Source organism: Delphinapterus leucas, chromosome 21 (genome assembly GCF_059928025.1).
Source record: "Delphinapterus leucas isolate spDelLeu-1000000601 "Yukka" chromosome 21, BTC_Dleu_Yukka2, whole genome shotgun sequence".
Lineage (NCBI taxonomy): Eukaryota > Metazoa > Chordata > Mammalia > Artiodactyla > Monodontidae > Delphinapterus > Delphinapterus leucas.
This window is the reverse complement of record NC_143149.1, coordinates 21,497,083-21,516,424: the sequence shown is the minus strand read 5'-3', so window position 1 is coordinate 21,516,424 and position 19,342 is coordinate 21,497,083. Positions and strand designations below refer to the sequence as shown.

General features: G+C 43.0%; 1 protein-coding gene across 1 annotated transcript in view; it reads right to left on the bottom strand.

Annotated features, from left to right (window-relative positions):
- Window positions 1–19,342, bottom strand: part of LOC111173461 (uncharacterized) — a 146,433-nt gene that overhangs the window by 40,229 nt on the left and 86,862 nt on the right. The gene's annotated exons all lie outside the window — the stretch shown is intronic.

The following is a 19,342-nucleotide window of genomic DNA, read 5'->3' as shown; positions in this document are numbered from 1 at the left end:
TTTTTTGTTTCATTTGTTTTGTTTCTCCGTTTGGAACCAAATAAGGTCTAAGATGGAAACAAAGAATTGGAAAACCTCTCCATGTAGGACTGTGGGATTGAGTGAAAGGAAGAGATTGTGCTCTTATTCCTAATGTGACCATGAAAGAGAAATCTCACTGTACCTCACTGTTTACTCCTCTTTAAATCCAGTGTTCATCACTCTTACTATCTTACTCCCCTCCCGTCAAAGTCTCCAAAGGGAGGAACGAGATGACACATGGGAGAATGCCTTGCAGTCCTCCTCTGGCGCACACGTGGATCGTAAATGTGAGACGGCAGACTGTAGAAAGCACAAGGATAAGGCTCATATCTGAAGTACCACTTTGAGGAAGAAGAAACTTCACCAAGTGAACTGGGAGTATCCTGTGTGAAAGTCAGATTTATCCCGTGATGACAACATACCCAGCAAGGACAAATACTCCTGAGCGCACATAACACTGATTCAGACTAGCTCAGCTTATATGTTGCAGACTTTGGTTTTGTGGCTGCTGCAACTTCAGATTCTGCCCTTCGTCTCTCTCGTCACCTGGCACAAGCAGCATCAGTAGCTTCTGTGGCAAAATGATCAACATGCTTCATGTTTGGACCATTAGAAAAGCTTTGTAATTTTTTCAATCTGTTTTGACTTCAAAGCAACATCTCAAGTTAGCTTGTTCTTATCAGACCTGAAAAAATTCATTTCAACGGCATTTATTTCACACTCAAATAATCATAGACTTTTAAAGTTGCTATGTGTTGTCACCTGTATGATTTTTATGCCAATTTTATTATTTTAACCCTGTTAATACATAGGACAATCTACCTTATGACAATCTCAGGAGTGCATTTGAGCAAAAAGGAGAGACGGCTTTCATTAGGTTTGTGTTATGAATGATACACTTGCATGACTGAAATATATGGCAATTTCTCTGAATACAGTGTAGAATGGAAATCCACACAACCAGCTCTCAGTAGTGGATCACCCAAATTCTGAAATGGTGCTTTTTTTTTTAAGGTGGTAAAATGGTTTGAACTAGTAACCGATATTTGCTCCCCTGGCATTTCCTTCTTCCTCTTGGCCCGTACCTGTCCAGTCAGCTTGGCATTTCTACACACATGGCCTTAGGGCAGGTGTGAGAAAGCAGACGGCAGAGAACAGAGAAAAGAGGACTCACCTGAGGGCATTTGAGTCACAACAGCCAAGGGCTTCAGGGAGCCAGAAAGGACAGATGTGCACAAGCAATGTATTTGGAAGAATATTGTTGAGGTAGTGTCTCAGCCTGGAAACTGGACAGGCACTCTCTGGGCTACAGGAAGGAGGGAAGCTGGAGCAGATGTAATGAGAGCTTAGGTGCTTCTATACCTCTTGTGCTCTGTCCCTGGCAAACCAAGCCCCCCGTAGGTGGGTTGTGAGGGGCAGGGATGAAAATCTCAGATAGGTTTGGGATGATACTGGGAATTAGTAAAGGCCTGTGCCCTTTCCTGGGTAGAACCCTAGAGAGGAGGCAAGTCCAAGAGAATGTGATGTACCTGGACCAATGCGGCCAGAGCATCTCACCAAGTATCCAGCATGGAGGTAGAGTCAATGTGAAGGACCCGGCAGGGGTGACTCAGTATTGACCTGCAGGCACTGATGAGATAGATGATGGATGATGTTGAAGATCTGTCTCAGCATGACCTGCCATCGGCCAGGCCTCGGCACTCCACCATTGCCATGGAACTCAAGCCTTATTCCAGGAAATGAAGGGAATGCTGAATTTATTGTGACGTTTTTCTGATACTCCAGCAGAATGAAATCTTTAAAAAGTTACATGGAGTTCTATAAAATAAACATATTTCTTGAACACTGAGATGGTATACTGACCTCTGTAACTGGCCCAATTATATTTTCATCTTTTCCTCAATTGTACTGCCTTCCCTACCCACAAGTACCAAATACCCTCATAGTCTCTCCTGTTAAAATTTTTATATTAGAGGAGGAATTGCTAGATCCTTACACCAAGATAAAAGTGAATGATAAAATTTAAAGTATTACCTCACCCAGAGATATTTTCACTTTGGCAAGGATTCAAAATTTAGGTCACAGGAGAAAATCCGTAATTGTGGGATGCCAGCTCTCCATTAAATGGCAGGAAGATGGTTTCCTAGGAGGATCTATCTCTTTCCAGGGTTCCAAGGTCACCCTGAAGCTTGACTCTCACCTGTTAAACTCTTCTTAAAGAGCAAAAGCAGTGTTTCTCAACTTTTTTTTTTTATTATCACTCCCCCTAAGGAGCCATTTTAGACACCTTTTTCTAATTTCTTCCTTGAAATTTTCACACTGCAGAAACATTATTAAGAGCTATTCTTAATGTAGTTTATGAATACCTGTGCTTTACATATAAAAAGGCTAAGAGGTTTCTTTTGCTCTCCCACAAATCAATTTTTGCTCTATTGGGGGACATACAGGCTTCATGGAAAATTCACGCTGTCAGTGCAAGGCTGGGTCCATAGAATGATGATCAATGAAAGGGGCCTACTGCCCTCCTCACTGCCCCCACCTCCACCATCATTCTCCAGCTTTGAAATGACTCAGGCTGCACATAAGAAAGACGGAGAACTTTCTCATACTATGAGTACTCACTGCCTCAGGAGATGCAATGAATATATTCCTGGGAAGTTGAGGAAGAGCTGGTTTTTATTCTTTGAACTTGTTAAAAACGAATCCATGTTCGAGGCTGGGCCAATGGAATTTGAAGCACCTGACTCACACCAAAGTTTCCTATAAACAGTGAGCCACCCCAAATCCTTTTAAAATGGTATCCTCTGGCCTTGGTGAACCCTTCCAACAATCGCCTTTTGTAACAGTAGCATGATAGGGTACGTTGTCTGAGGAGGACTCATAATGGCTGTGTATACACACACTGTAATTATAAGAAGCATAACATCATCTCACGTTTATATTGCTTGCTTTCATCTTAGTGAATCCCAAAGCATTTTACACATTATATCATTATTAATAAAACAGATAAATACGTTAATGAAAGCATTCCTCTTTCTAAATGTATGTACTATATAATAGACTTCACAAGTCTATTGCTATGAAAAATGCGAGCAATCTGATTAGCACTTGTAAAAGAGTTGAACTTTCCCGTAGTCAATATGGTACCTGCACTGGCGCAATCTAACATGCTTTTGACAGTCTACTCCTCCATCTGTTTCCATCTGGTGGTGGCCAAACCCAACAGTGGTGAATTCGTTAGTTCATTTGTTAGTTCATTCATTCATCCATGCGTTCACTGAATGTCTGCCCCAGGTAAGCCTCTGTCTTGTACCAAAGATTATAGAAGGTGCTGGTTTTCCTTGGCAAGAGGTAGTGAGTCAGGGATGATCTTAAGGCAAAGAAGCTGCAGGGCATGGAAAATGTGAAGCTTCCTTCCTGGCAGTCACTTTTGGGAGCACCAGCTTCCTTCCTGGCACTCACTTTGGGGTATGACACACATGCCTGAAGTTTAAAGCTTTTGTGTCTCCATTAAATTAAACCAAAGTCACAGCGCTTTCTCATCCTGCTTGACACCCCAAAGAATCCTGCAGCCCCCTGACAAAAACAGGCATCTGCTCAGCGTCTCAGCAACCATGCCAGAGGCTGCTTTTCCTCTGAGAGTCACATGTTGCTCCCACAGAGGAAGAGGTGGCCTGAGCTGCCTGGCAGCCCCTACTCAAGCTCCAGCTCTCTCTTTCCAGGGAATGTACTGGCTGGTTCTGTTCACACCTGCTGGTCTCACTCAGCTGAGTCTGGGTGTGTCCAAGGAGTCCCAGGCAAGTCTTCGGAGGACACAGGCTGGTGTTGGTGCTGTCTCTGCAGGCAGGTACGCCCGGGAATGTGGGCAGCTGCGGGCTGCCTCTGCAGCAGGATTGAGGCTGGAAGACATCTGGAGCCAGAGATGTGTTTTCCACCAACCTGCAAATGCCTGAAGTTCACCATAACAGGCTCCACTGAGTCTTTAAAGAAACTCAAATGCCCTCAAGAAAGGGTCTGAGCCTCTTACCTCCCAATGTCTTGCTGAGAGCCAGAGAGGATCCACACAGTGGAGGGAGAGCATCAGGAGAGCAAAGGCAAAAGCTGGCAACACTTGCTAGAGTTGAATTCTGCCAGTCTCACTGGTCCCCGGGGAATTCCTCCTGGCAGCCACCATGTATGCGGTACCCACGTGCTTGCCTGCCTGGATGGTCCCAGCCGGAAACATTCAGGCTGCTTCAGGATGTGCTGGCTTTGCACAAGAAACCGGGAGAGAGGACTGTCTGTCCTTTCCTTGAGAAACGTTTTGTCCTGGTGGAAGCATGGCTCTAATACCCTAATGTTGCTGCCTTTTTTTTTTGAGACAGTGGTAATTTTACCTTCACTGAGCCTCAGAAAACAACTTGAAAATGAAAAGAGAATATATAACTTCTCTCAAATGGGAGGCTGGACAAATGAGGGTCTTTCTTGCTCTAAAGTCTTAGGTAGTGCGGTTGCCTAAACCCTGTTTACAAACACTCTCACCCATGTCCTCACGATGCTGAGAGCAGGGCCACCTTCATGGGCATTCGACGTGTGCAGTCACATGGGGGCCTGTGCTCAGAAAGGCCTCACACTCGGTTTCATATTCTGCAGTCGCCATCTTGGAATTCTTATTTTTTGAAAAAGGGACCTCACATTTCCATTTCGCACTGGGCCCTGCAAATTACGTAACCGATTCTGCCTGAGAGGATGCACCTGAGACATTCTTTCCTCTGGGAAGCCTTTACTGGGCCCCCAAGAGAGAGTTGGCTGCCCCTCTGGGCCCATTAGAAACCTGAGTTTTTCCTCTAATGAGACTTCTCAGGCCACTGGCCAGTCACCTCGTAGACTGTCAGTCCTCTGAGGCTTTCCTCTCCTGGCATCTACAACACCTAGCACAGTATCTAGCACTATGCACATAACAGATTTCGGTAGGTCTTTCTGGAATGAATTGCAATGTACACTGTATTTCTAGCAAGTGCTAATGTAGTTGTTAAATACATTTATGAATTTTACAGATATCTGTTAACCCTTTACCATGTGTTGGACTCTGGGGAGGTAACTGGAATAGTACAGAGAGCAACAAACAAAGCGCCTGACATGGAACTTGCCCTCAAATGTGGAGACAGGCCATTACTAAGAATCTGAAAAATACACAATTACAAATTGTGCTGATTTCTCTAACGGAAGAAAAAAAACTGAGTAGAATCAAAGAGAACAATGGCTTCTCTCTAAGAGCTGGAAGCTAAGTAAGGCCTGAGGGAGTGGGTTATGGTGCCTCAAGTAGCCAGACACGTCCAGAAAGGGAACAATCTATGATGAGACCTTGAGGTTAGAGAGAACTCACACCCCCTGGTTCAGGAACAGAAAGAAGGCCAGTGTGGAGCGAGCTTGCTGGGCACAGGGATACTGGTGAGAGACGAGGAGACAGGCAGGGCCCGGATCTTGTAGGAATTTGGATTTTATTCAAAATGCAGTGAGGAGCCTTTGAAGAGTTTTATGCGTTAGAGTAACATAACCCAATTGGTCTTTTCAAGAGGATTTCTTCAGCGGCACAGGGTAAATAACTTGGATGTGAAATAATAATAATAACAATGATAAAAGAATGGATGTAGAGCGAGCTAAGAGGGGGCTACCGCAGTAATACAGGGAAAGATAATAACAGCTTGGGCTAGGGGGCTGTGGAGGTAAGAAGAGGGAGTGTTTGTGAGATATTCTGAAATATAATTTGGTTATTGATGAATATGGGGAATGAGGGCAAAGGAGATGATCTGAATGACACCCGGGTTTCAGGCTTGAGTAACCGGATGGACGGAGGGCTGTTTGTTGAGACAGTCGATATGCAGAAAAGAACATATCTGAGGTCAGAGTAGAGGGTGGGAGTCAGGCGTTCAGATCTGAGTAGTTGGAAGACAGAACGGTGTCAGAGTTACAAGGGTGCCATGAGTAGTTTTCTGGTATGACAGACATAAAAACTGGGAAATCTGACTGTTCCACATGTACAGGGCTGTTTCTCCCAGAGCCAGAATAAGTCTGGGAACCAGGGTGGGGAGTGGGAATGACGCCCCTCACTAGGACATGTAATGACCCACTTCAAATACTTCGCTCCTATTCTTGGTAGCTACACCCTTCTCTGAGAAGGAAGGCCTCCCAGGAGGTTCCACTGGATTCAGAGTAGACACTGCCATCTGTCCCTGTTGTTTACTGCTAAGAAACCAGTGGAAGTGGTCTGGAAGCAGCCAGCTCAGGAAGGAAATCGTGAGCTCTCCCTCCACTCTGCAAAAAAGGGGGCTGGGAGGGGAAATGTCCTCCACGTGGATTGGCCACCAGAGGAAGAGAACTGTTTGCAGAGCCCACGGAGGCAGTCTGGTTTCTGAGAAGGCCAAGACTGAAGGGCAAGCTCAGCGATGTAACTGAAGGTGTTGTGGAGTTTCCTGGACTTCAGGGGGTATGTGGATGGCTTGGAGGGGAGGGCTGTGGTGGAGTTTTGGTTCAGAACGGGGGACAGTGTGGGGATGAGGGCTGAGCTGCTAATGACTGCAGGGATGCCAGGCTTGGATGTACAGCCGTGATTAAATTAAAGAGGAATGTGAAGCACCGTGTCCTTGAGGAAATGGATAGGCAGTCGGTGTTTGCTGTGACCCCAAATATGTCACTGAGTGGTATGGAAATTCCAGAACCTCTGCTCCCTCGGGCAGTGATAGAGTTGGAATGCAGAGCTAACAGTCCTGGATTGGGGCTGGTCTCAAATTGCGGGCTGGTCTTGAGTCCATGTGAACTTATCTGGGGAATTCTGACCCATCTGGATTTATACTTCTAATGTCAGGAAACCTTGGATGCAATAACATTCTGGGATTAGCTGGGATTGATACGTGATATGTTATTTGTGTCACTTGATAACCTCTGCTCCAGTCTCCCATATAAACTAAAACTCATGACAATGCCTCCTATGAGAGTTGCTGTCTCCACCCAGGGTGGACACCAAGGCTGTCTATCTTGTGTTCTTATAAGTTGCTGTTGGCAGGGAAGTGATCCTATTGTCCCCCTTTTAAATGACCTTTCTGTATTAAAGGCTATGTGGTGAATAGTGGACAATCCAGTGTTACCAAGCAATTACAACTTCCACCTCGTATTTGAGGTTGGAGAGAGAACAGAACGTATTTTAAGATTCACTTCCAAGTAGCTGAAAATGGTTCCTCCATTGCTCCCTTTCTTTTCTTTTTCTTTCTTCTATTCTTTCCAATGGTCAAAATGAGATGTGGTGGCCTGGATGAGAGATTCATTCACACATTCCCTATTTTATCTCTTCATCACACAATTTAGTCTGCTGGGACTGTGCATTTGGAAATATGGAAGCTGTGAATTCCCTTGTTTTTCCTATGAGATCATAAAAGGTGGGGAGGAGGGAACTAAACATTAAAAGTGGACCCACTTTTATTGTTTAGAAAAATAACAGTGGAATGGTTTCCACTTATATCTGACATATCTATTATCTACTAGGCATTGGAATTACAATGACAAGCCAGATAAACCTTCCCTCCAAGAGTTTACTGTACAGCTGGATAAAAGAGAGTTATTACACATTATGGCAGCACCCAGGTAGGACACCTAGCCTAGTCTTTGGGGTCCAAAACAATAACATCTAAACTAAGTACTATATGTTGAACAGAAGTTGACCAGGTAAGGTTGGTAGGAAGAAGAGAACACCCCAGGAGAAGCAACAATGTGTATAAAGGCCTGGGAAAGAGAGCCAGAATGGGTGTTCAGGAAGCGGGATTTGTCCCTTAAAGCTGGGATGTAGAGTACAGTGAGGATGCCAGAGGGAAAGGAGTTTGGAGAAGGAAACCAGATCCTGCAGACCTAAGATGGGTGGGTGAGATATGACTTTCCTGAGGGAACTGGGAAACCACCAAGTCATGTGACAACAGTCAGATGACAAGCAGAGGGAATTAAGAGACTCAGGCCTGACAGAGGCAGACCACTGAGAGGCTGTGCCTGTGAGCTAGGTCCCTGGCTAGCTCAAAATTTTAGTCATGCACCCTTGTCTAAAAGTTTTTGAGCATGGACTCCAAAATATGACTACTTACCTATAAGTGATAGAGAGGCAAGTTTATATTTCAACCATATAAAATAAATGATATTATGTATTTTTCAAACATATGTATATTTAAACATATGTTATGTGTCTCTTGAACATATATAATACTACTTCAGACAATGAGATGAAATATATAAAAATAGAAGCTCTAATCATTTTCAGTCCTCCTGCAGTGAATTCTCTACTGCATCCCCTGTGTCACTCTAGCCCACTCTGGAGAGCACTGGCTGAGGCCAGTCTGAGCCTGAGACTCTGACGCTAAGGCTGCAGTAGAGCTTGGGACTGTGCTGATGCACACCCAGGGCCCTGGACTAGGCCACAATTTCGGAGTATTTGAATTCTATTCTCAAAAATTCTGATGCAAATGTTTCCATTCCTTGGGAAAAGTCAACACTTAGGCTACTTTCAGCACTGAGAAAGATGCAAACAGCACCATCTCTTACCAAAGCAAAGATAATTTTCACAAAATTTTAATTTTTTCTTCCTTTTTAAAAGTAACATTTTTATGTTACTGATTAAAATATAATCGTGGAGGACTGTGGGGGAGGGGGGACATCTCTCCTTGGCTTAGTTGAATTTCTAACAAGTCTTGCTAATTTTGACTTGATGGTCTGTTAGGCTGCTGATGGCAGAAGGCTTGCATTCATCTAACTTAAATCCCTGGATTATGAAGGTGGTGCTTGATGGGGCAGGACCTGTGCCGGCATGGTGACGTGGGCGGTCTCTGGGAAGGCTCTAGCAATACCCAGGGGGATACATGTGTAAAGAAACCGTGTTTGAACACAGATATTGCTGCGGGGATGGTTCCCTAGAAAGTAACTCTCAGAGCAGAGCGCATCTAAGAAGTCAGCAAATAAATACATATGAAGCACTTCACGTGGGCTCTGGGGGAGCAGAGCTGTTCTCTCCTTGAACTTTACCTGCCTCTTTCTTTGGCAGAGCGGCCTCCTCCTGCTCTCACTGCATCTCCTCATGGTCTTACTCAGATGCCAAGACAAAAGTTTGCTCCTTGAGCAGGAATGCTGGGCAGGAGGTGACAAAAAGTTCATCGCGACTTTTGCTCGTTTAGGGAAATCATTTGCAGAATTTTTCCTTCCACAAGACAGATGCTCTCTCCCCAACCAAATCCCCAAAGCTAACAGATGCATATTTATGAGGAAATGTAACTATGGCATCTGTGAAGGCACATTTCCATATCTAAATATTTATTGGGACAGAGGGATGTGGTGGAAACAGCAGAGTGAAAGGAACAATTAAATGTTACAGGAATTACAATTTTTTAAAAAATCACTCTTTTTGGTTGTATTATATGTCAGCAACTTTCAGGTCTTGACTTTTATAGATAGAGATTTTTATAGAGACACATGGGACATTTCCATGTTTGAGATGCACGTTCTAGAAATTGTAGGAAGACACAGACAGTTTTATGGGAGGCGTGGAGGCACTAAAGTCATCACCTAGCCTAGAGATCAAGAGAAGATAAAGCTACACAACAACTCAGCAGATGCAACCAAGGAAATCAAATAATGAGAAGGCTCTAAAGCCTAGTTATAAAATAATAATTTATCTTGAAAATAAAAGAGTGGTTTCTCTAGACAAGTACCGCATTTCTTTTGTCTCCTTCATGCCGACATGTTTCTATTCTATTTACTCTGAGAAAAATAAATTTTGAAAAATGCTCTCCCCAGATCATTTACTCTCTCTTTTTTACTATTTGGTTTGTTTTTGTTTTTTTCTTTTTAAAAAGATTAGACAATAGAAATCAAAGTTACTATTTTTTTTTTTTTTTGGCCAGACAGATAAAGGGCTAAGCTAAAGGGCATCCTCATCACTAGGGCTGGGAAGGCTCCAGGGGGCGGTGAGAGGGTGGGGATGGAGGACAGTGTCTTGATCCAGAAGGAGGTTCCAGGTGGAGCAGAAACAAGACTGATGTGCTTGGTGGGAGCTGCCTGCATGGAATTAATTGTTTAATGGGTACTGAGAAGTCACCTCACACGCTCATGTGAAGGGAAGAGAAGGTGAATGAGACCCTCACGATGAGCCCACTTCATTCTCTCACAAACGCATTCATTTGACAAAAATTTATTTAGCACCATTGTTTGCAGGGTGCTCTTCTTGGAGCTGGGGATACAGCAGTGAAAGAAGTCCCTGTACTCGAGGGTTTCACAACCTACGGAGGAAGATAGATAATAGATCATCGGGTAAGTGCCAAAGTGAAAAGTAGAGTTGACAGGAGGGAAAGAGAGAGAGGCCTGAAAGGGGTGAGGCTGCGCCCTCCCCTCTGGGTGAGGAGCCCAGCCTGGCTTCTATATCTAGAGGTGCAAAGGATGCAGGGGATGCTGAGTATGACCACCACGCCTGAAGCTCCAGAGGCAAAGGCCCCTGATTCTGGAAGGAGGCTGTAGTCTGACATTGTCCCAGAAAGGAGCTAGACACCCTCTCACTGCTTCTCTGTCCACAATAAAATGCAGAGGCTGAGAGGGACCAGGAGAAGGCACAGGTTATGGCATTTCAACCTGAAGTGAAGTATTTCCCATTATCTTAACAAAGTCAGGATGTACAATGCCTATTCACTTGTTTGTTTGTGTTTATTTAGTAAATGTTTATATTTACAGCTCCTATGCACCAGTTTTTTAAAAGAACTTAACTCTTTTCTAAATGAACTAAGTGCAGACATAAAAATATTATATTTACAAACTGATTACCATTAGAGCAAATGCTAAAGAAATACAAGCACCTAGGACCAATTTGTTACCCTTAGCAACAATTCTTAACCTGTTAAAAATCTTTGTTTAATCCAATCCTGGTCATACTCAGGCCCCAGGTAAAACTAGTTTACTGACTGTCTTTGACTTCTTTTCAGCTCAAAAATCTTTCTTTGAAGTCTTCTATATTTTGGCATTTCGGTCAGAGTTCTGTTTTTCTTTTCCCAGCAACACCAGCATCATCAGGGAACTTGTTAGAAATGCAGAGACTCAGGCCTGCTCCAGAGCACATTTTAACAAGATCCCCGAGTGATTCGTGCACGTACTAAAATTTAAGAAGCACTGCTATAGACTATATCTAGTCCTGCTCTAACAGGAAAGCCTCTCTCTGAATCTTGCAAGATAGGCCACATTTGTCCTTTGGAACTTCCACTTGAAAGACTCACCACCTCTATTCCCTGAAGACCTAACCTCTGCTAGAGTCCCTCTCTCTGTCCTGTCCCAGGGGCTCAGAGGTCTTCATGGCAAGCCCTGCCCCTCTCTGAGTGTCAGCACACACTTTCCAACTCTAGATTCCCCACACCCAGCAAGGAGTGGGGTAGAAGGTGGCTAACCTCCATGCTCAGGTCACGATGGTGGCACTATTGTGACAATGGAGTGGACTCCTTATGTTATAAGGCCCCACCTCCAGCCTGTTCCTTTCCTCTTGACTCAAATCCCTAGAATCTCATGTATTCCAGGCACCTCTCTCTCCGCTTGGTTGGGGACTCCTTGGCTCCATTTGGACTCCACCCACTGTCTACCTCCCTGAATTGCTGCCGAATGAATGTCTAGGGCCTTTGGCCCATTTACAAATGCAATCATGGCAGAGAAACAGGCGGTGGTGAAGCAGTCAGGCTGAAGTAACTGCAGCAGATCCCTTCCGGAAATTTGCTAATCTCATGATCTTGAATCCTTGCCAAGCAGCCCCTGGCCAGCTCCCTCCTCCAAGATCCTCCTCCTTGCTACCCAAGGCTATTGTTATACTCAGCATCAACAGTCCCTGTGCTAAAAAAAAAAAAAAAAAAACTAAGAAGAAGCATATTATAGACATAGGATCACACACGTTATCTGGCACATGCCCAGCTTCCTTCCCCAGGTCAGCTGAGATCATTTTTTTCCTATCTTATCAGGCATTCCGCCTCACTGTACTCGCAGATTATCTGTTTGTGCATTGAAATGTTTTTCTTCTTAACAACCTGATCAGATTTCTAAAAGTTGTTCATATGTTTAAAGGGGAGAAAAAAAATAAAGAATCTAAGAGCTCCAATCCAAAGACTGGGATTTTTAAAAAATGTTTAAAGGGACCACATGTTTCCCCCACTGAATAGCTTAAAGTGCTTCAAGCAGATAGAAAATTATTTCCTCAGTCTCTCTGATAGGATCCTATCTGAGTAATGGGATGTAGCTTGGGTAGTGAACTCATCATATTTGCAGTGAATCTACTGGGTAGGGACCCATGAGAAAAAATAATGATGTGTCTTGCAGATGACACATATAATGGTTATCTCAACATGGCTATGTACTTAGGTGGTATAAACTTGGCATGTAACTAGTCCTTCACACGTGAAAGCCATGTAAACTTGCAGCCTTGGAGTCAAAGCTCCTCTTATGTGGAGATTAAGCTACTGAGTGGTGACTGGCAAGGGCCCCTGGGTCTGGTTGGCTGTTTTTGTGAAAATGTAAATAAAAATTCTGTAGTATGCTTTTCATATCACATTACATGAAAAAATGGCAACATTCGTATGTCACACTGATGTCACCCAGAGGTAATCCGGAACCCAAACAAGACTGCTTCCAATGGAGATGACCAGCTGTGGGTCTCTAGCCACCCAGGCACGCTTGGTCACCTGGCAATGGGGGCTACTCTCTATCTCGGGACACACTCTTGGGAAGCACTTGTATCTACAGCACAAATGCTACCAAGTGCCACCTGAGGGCAACTTCCTACCCCTGCCACTACTGTATTCAGTGCTATCTCTCCATCCAGCTTTCGGATACTGTGCAGTTCCTCTGCCTGTCGTTCCTTCCTCTTCTCCCCATGGCCATTGCTTATGCCTAGTTATGGGAAGATCTCGGAGTAACAGTGTTGTTCCTACTTTTGAAGGCTGGAACACACTCACAGATGATGACCAGGCATGTGCGTGGAGGGCGCCCAGTGGCAACACTTGCTGTTCAAGGGGCTGGACAAGTCCTTAATTAGGAAGCTCAGCGGTAATAGCCTCCTCTGAGGTCAAGTTAGAGCCTATCACAGTCATGGTCACTTTGCCCAACATTTTTGCGTGCTGAAGAGACTTCCCAGTCCTGCCACGCTAGTTCAGTGGATACTTCCAGGACAAACATATTTTATAAAACACAGGATGCCCCATTAAATTTGAATTTCAGAAACACAAATAACTGTTCAGTACAAGTATGTCCCACGCAAATTCCAAATCTGATGGAGTCCTGTGGTTTTATTTGCTATCCTGCAGCCCTACTTTCATGGTTATTGTGAGGATTCTCTGGGATAACACACATGAAAAGCTTAACACAGGGTCCGACATGCACCATAGCTGCACGATTGAGATCAGCCAGTCTGTCCCAAGAGAGGATAGGGAGGAAGGGCTGGTCCTCCTGTTGGACACCCATCTGCTCTCTGCTTTGTTTGGGTACCAATCCCCAGGTGGGAGATAACAATCTTTAACAAGCTCTAAGTTTGAGCTACAGCTGGTAGTTACCTCCTGCAGGTTTCCAGATCTAGTTGAAGAGTTATACAGTGTTTGGGCAGCCTTTGTTCCTCATAACAAAGATAATTCTGGCTTCTTAAACATCGAAAGCCCTGGCAGCTCTGAGCCCGCACTCCCACCTGGCACCAATCAGCAGCTGAGCTGCTCCCTTTCATTAGGCATGCACTTGCCAGCTTGCCATCTGGTCCATCCACAAGCTCCTATCACCTGCCTGGACCCAGGGCGGGAGGATCTGAGTTGCCACCCCTGTGCCTCCCCTGCAGCCCTCTCCCTGTGCTGGCTCTCTGACCCCAGAAAATGCTGGACCCAAAGTGGGGCAGAGACTGGAGAGAAGAGTTAGGTAGGAGGAAAACAGGATGGATGCTTCCAAAGCCAGCATCTTTATCGGCCCCAATTCAAGAAATTGTGAATTGAGTTAGGTCCTGATGCAGGATAAAAGGGGGGAAAAGCCTAAGTGCAAACAAAAATGAAAACAAACAAAAAACAGGAAGGGCAGCGTGTGTGTGAGTCTGGCGGGGGTGAAGAGGCTCAGGAAGATAGTGGAGAAGCAGGTAAGAAAGATGAGTGACTGGAAACTTAAGAGGCACAAGGGTCAGCTAGCCAGGAGAAAAAGACAAGGGCAGCCATGGAGTGACTATTACAGTGACTATTAATGACTATTACAAACAAACTTTTTTCCCAGTGGATTAGAGTCTCCACAAAGTATAATTCCAGGCTGTTGAAGAGTTGCTGAGGAATTCTGACCTAAAGGCAAACAGAGCCCTTTTCCTTTTATTCCGCTCCAGATGACATCCTTTCTACCAACAGTGGGGTCAGTGCTAGAATTGGGATTGGGACCTGAAGGATAGCAGATGGGACTTAAGGCCCATAGGATGGCTGATGCTTTGCATTTTGGTGTTTCCTTCCACTGAGTGTGCCCTGCAGTTGACAGAGAGTGACTGAGAGGCCCAGGAATGGCCCTGACCAGGTCACATGCGGCTCTGAGGGGTAACTAAGGGTGCTTGCCCTCCTCCCTCCCCTACTCTGCACTGATCTTCAGAAATAGCTGAAGGGTGAAGGGTGACAAGGAGCAGAATAGAGAATCATTTTGTCCCGGAAAGCAGCTTCTGGGACTCCACGTTTCCCCCAAATGGGCATGCAATTGTTGGAAAGCAGAAAATCTGAGAAAGGGAATTTTGCCACATAAGACCTGCCTTGAGAGATGCGGGGAAAAAAGGGAAGAATTTTGCTTTCTGGGGGAGAACAAAGCAGCTTCATACGGAAAAGATGTAACATACTGAACAAGAACCTGGCCGAAGAACCCGCCCCACCTGTCCTACAGCAGAGGCCCCGGGAAGCAGAAGGCATCCCCGGGCCTCAGGTTCCCTGGGCTGAGGACCATCCCTCAGCCTAGGATGTAACTTCCTCATCTGTGGACGGCTGATCTTAGAAGCACAGAGGTTAAAGGGGAGATGATGGAAATTCCTCTTCTCCTACTGGACCTTGGACTACCTCTGCTTATTCGGCTCTCAGTACACGCCTTTCTGGAAATGTTATAATAGATTTTTCCATTTAGGTCTTGCATAGCTCTAGCTAGGACATTACTAAGCATTTTATCTTTTGTTTCTGTTGAAAATAGGAGTTTTTCATTGAAATGCTTAATGGTTATTATCAGTGAATATAATGTTATCTATACTTATATGGAAGTCTTGAATCTATGTATCTTGTGGAACTTTCTTATTAAATACAGGAGTCTATTTGTAGGTATGTTATTTAGGGTTTTTGCACCTTTGTTTATATGTCAGATTTGCATACCATTTCCTCATACTTTCTTTGCCTAGTTTTGCCATCAGAATTATGCCAAAATCATAAAATGAATTGGGAGGTATTGCATACTTTTCTAAGCTCTGGAACAGTTTATACAATGTTGGAGGTATCTTTTCTTGAAAGCTTAGTAGACTGTACTTGTCAAAATTCCAAACCTAGTGGCATTTATTAGGAATATATCTTTGACTGCCCTTTTCAGGTTGTATGTGTGTGTGTGTGTGTGTGTGGTGGGGAGGGTGATTTTCTCACGTCAGGTGTATTTCTTAAGCCAAATTTTGATTAATTTTATCTTCATAGAAAATCATCTCTTTCACTTATATTTTCTATGATATTTAAAACAAAGTCATAAAAAGTATTCTTTTACAGTTTTAGAAATCCATGTCCTGAGTTCTGTTCTTTCTCAATCCTAATTTTGCTTGTTTTTGTTTCCACCCTAGTTGTTGATCAGATTTGCCAAAGATTTGTCTATTTTGTAAAGTAGTTTTTTAATTCATAAATTCCACTACTTTTTCATCTTTTTATAACATTTTGCTTAATTGGTTGTTTTTTTTTTTTTTACTCTCAGGGTTTACATTATCTTTTTAACTCTTGAGTACAACCTTAGTTTATTTTTAATCTTTCCTATAGAATTAGATTTTATTCCTATGCATCCTTACTTAGTATTTCTGTTTTGAGTGGGGCACACCAACTTCTCATTCAAAGGGATCACATTGGAGTGAGTCTGAGGACTCTTGCGTCTTGCCAAAAAAGGCTCTCTTCCTCTTGGGGTTGCTGAACTGAGAATATATATGCCAGGCCCTGCAGTTGACCATTATTTTGCAGTCATATGGGGAGAGTTTGCCTGAGAATAAAGGCAACACTGAGGAAACAGGAATTGACGAATTTTTTTTCAGCACCTGGATCTAACCATGCCTGAAAACTACCCTGGACTTTTTAATTACATAAACCAATATGTTTTTCCATTTGCTTAAGCCAGTTTGGTTAGGTTTCAGGCCTTCATAAATTAAGGAATCCAACACTGTCTTCCAATAAAAGCACTGAATTCTATATATTTTCCTCTGAGCACTGCCTGTATGCTTCAGGTTTTGATATATTTTTCTTATAGTAGTTCATTTCTGAATAGCTAGCAATTTCTATTTAAATTTTTCCTTTAACTTGAAAGGATTTAGAGTTTTTAAAATCCAGTTAGATTGTTTTTAGATTTGTTTTTTCTTTCTATTTCATGTTGATCGTACTGCATTGTGATCAATGAGTGTGGTCTGTCTAATGTTTGCTTGATTAGGAATTTCAGAATTTGTGAAGATTTTCTTTGTGTTAATACATGGACAGTTTTAGGAATGTTCCATGTATGTTTTAAAAGTATGTGTATGTATTTTATATCTACACACATAAAATTTGGAGGGTTTTATTGTAAATATTTTTAAACCAGTCATGTATGCATACTGAATTAAGTTTATTATGTCATTTGAATCCCATGTATCTGTATCTATCTGACCATTTTATTGGGAAATATTTTAAAATCTCCCTTTAGCATTGTGAATATTATTTTTCTTTGTACTTATCCCAGCTCTTGCTTTATGTAACTCAGGCAATTTGTTGGCTACATTAGGATTTATGTTATAATTTCCTGGATAACTGCACCTCTTCAAAATATGACATATACCCTCTTTGTTTCTTTTGATTTTTTTTTTTTTTGCTTCAAATTCTGTTTTGTCTAATATAATGTTATCACACTTAAGGATTTTTTGTTACCATCTGTTTTGTAAATCTTTTTCAAAGATTTTTTTTCCCCATAGATGTGTTTCTGTGTCATGTCTGTATCTCTTGTAAGCAGCATATAGTTTGAATTATCTTGGTTTTGTTTTTTACCCATTCTGAGAGTATTTAGCAGGTGAATTATTTTATGGTAATTGCTGATATAGTTAATTTCTGAGAGTAGAAATAAAATCTAACCAATTGGTATTATAGTTCCACCCAGGGAAATATTCCTGTACTGTTTTTAGATGATTTTCTTTCCTTTCTTCTTTCTATTCTCCTCCTTAAGATAGATGTTATAATGTTTGGAGATGTTCTCTAAGCCTTTTAATTCCATTTTCTCATTTTTCATCTTTTTGTTCTTTTGAACTATCTTCTCAATTTCTTAGCTCCACTCTCTACAGTGTTGCTTTTAAGCTTTGTCTCACCATCCATCTATTGAAATGGTTCTTTCAATAATGGTGATTTTTATCTTCAGTTTCCCTGATGATTGTTCATATAACCTGATTTTGTTTTACAGATGTGTAATCTCTGTTATTTCCTCTGAAGATATTATTCATAACAACATTTCTTTTAATGCCTGCACCTCTTTCTTCTCTCAACTCGTTTTCATTTATCTCAGTTCTTTTGTTTCTAAGTTTTAGTGTCTCTCTCATGTTGTTTATTTATTTAACATGTTAGGTAACTCTGGTGTGGACTCACATTTGCATTTGAGACCCTCTCTTGCCTGTTTGTGAGTACTGTGCTTCTTTAACAAGGCTTGTCTCCAGTGATGTAGGGGAAAGCAGAGTGTACTCTCAACGTGCTGTGTTCATTAATAAATGGTCTTCTGGGCCTGGCATCCCATGTTTCCCCAGCTATATATGAGCTGCTTCCTGGGGCCAGAGTGCCCATGTTCATGGCTCCTACATGGGACTGAAGGAAGCAGTCCCACCTGCCACGTTGTAGTATCCCAACCTCTCATTCTATTGTTCCCTGCATCCCCTGGGAGCTGGGACCACCCCAGATCTACACCCGCCAGGGACAACAGACCTCTTCTCTGTCCTTGGACTACATTTATTTTAGCCCAAGTTTACTATGACTATCAAAAATTTTAATACTGATATTAATATTTCATATTCTGCTGGATCAGAATCCTTCACAACCTCCTACTCATTCACGGAGTCATTTAATAGAACTGAGTGCTTTCATAACCTAAGTTTCAGAGAGTCTCAACTTTTTATTGCATCCATTAAAATATTTACACCTTGAATTTTCCTAAGGCTGTCTCCTTAAAAAGCAAAAAAGGGCTTCCCTGGTGGCGCAGTGGTTGAGAGTCCGCCTGCCGTTGCAGGGGACATGGGTTCGTACCCCAGTCCGGGAAGATTCCATGTGCCACGCAGCAGCTGGGCCCGTGAGCCATGGCCGCTGAGCCTGCGTGTCCGGAGTCTGTGCTCCGCAACGGGAGAGGCCACAACAGTGAGAGGCCCGCGTACCGCAAAAAACAAAAATTTCCAATTTAGAATGAGATGTTTCTCAGAATTATACTGGACATTTCAATGTGTTCTACAGGGTTTATAATTAATAGTCAAAGCAGCACCTGCTCTAAATCTTAACTGCTTTCTTCCCCATGAAAACTCCATGTTGGAGATGTTGGTGAATTGATTTGTACCACATAAGACGGTTGCAGACATAGCTTGGCAAACACCATACAGAAAGCTGAACATGGTACTGAAATTTTTCCCAAGGAAAAGCTTAATTATAACTACAGGCATTCAAGTCAAGTACCTGCTAATGAACATGATGGTGATAGTACTATTATTTACCACTTGATGTCACACAGATGTCTGGACATCCAAAGACACTGAAGAGGTGGCATAATTTATCTGATAACAATAGAAACACTCTAGAGTCCAGTAACTCAGTTTAGCATAAACTGTCTTTTACATTCAACCTTGCTGTTCTTTTTATTTAAGTGTGTCCCTCTCAGTAAAGGATCCCTAGGTTGTGAGTCCACCTGTTCTAGTCACATCTGTCCCTATGGGTACATAGCTCACCTTCCCTGGACCTCGGCTTTCTCGTCCCACAAAAAGGCTGCAGAGTCAGGCAAGGCAAAGCACAGCTGCTAACCACAAGTGGAGCTGGCACCAGCTCTAAGACTCGAATAATTTACTTCAAAAAGTGTGCATGGAAAT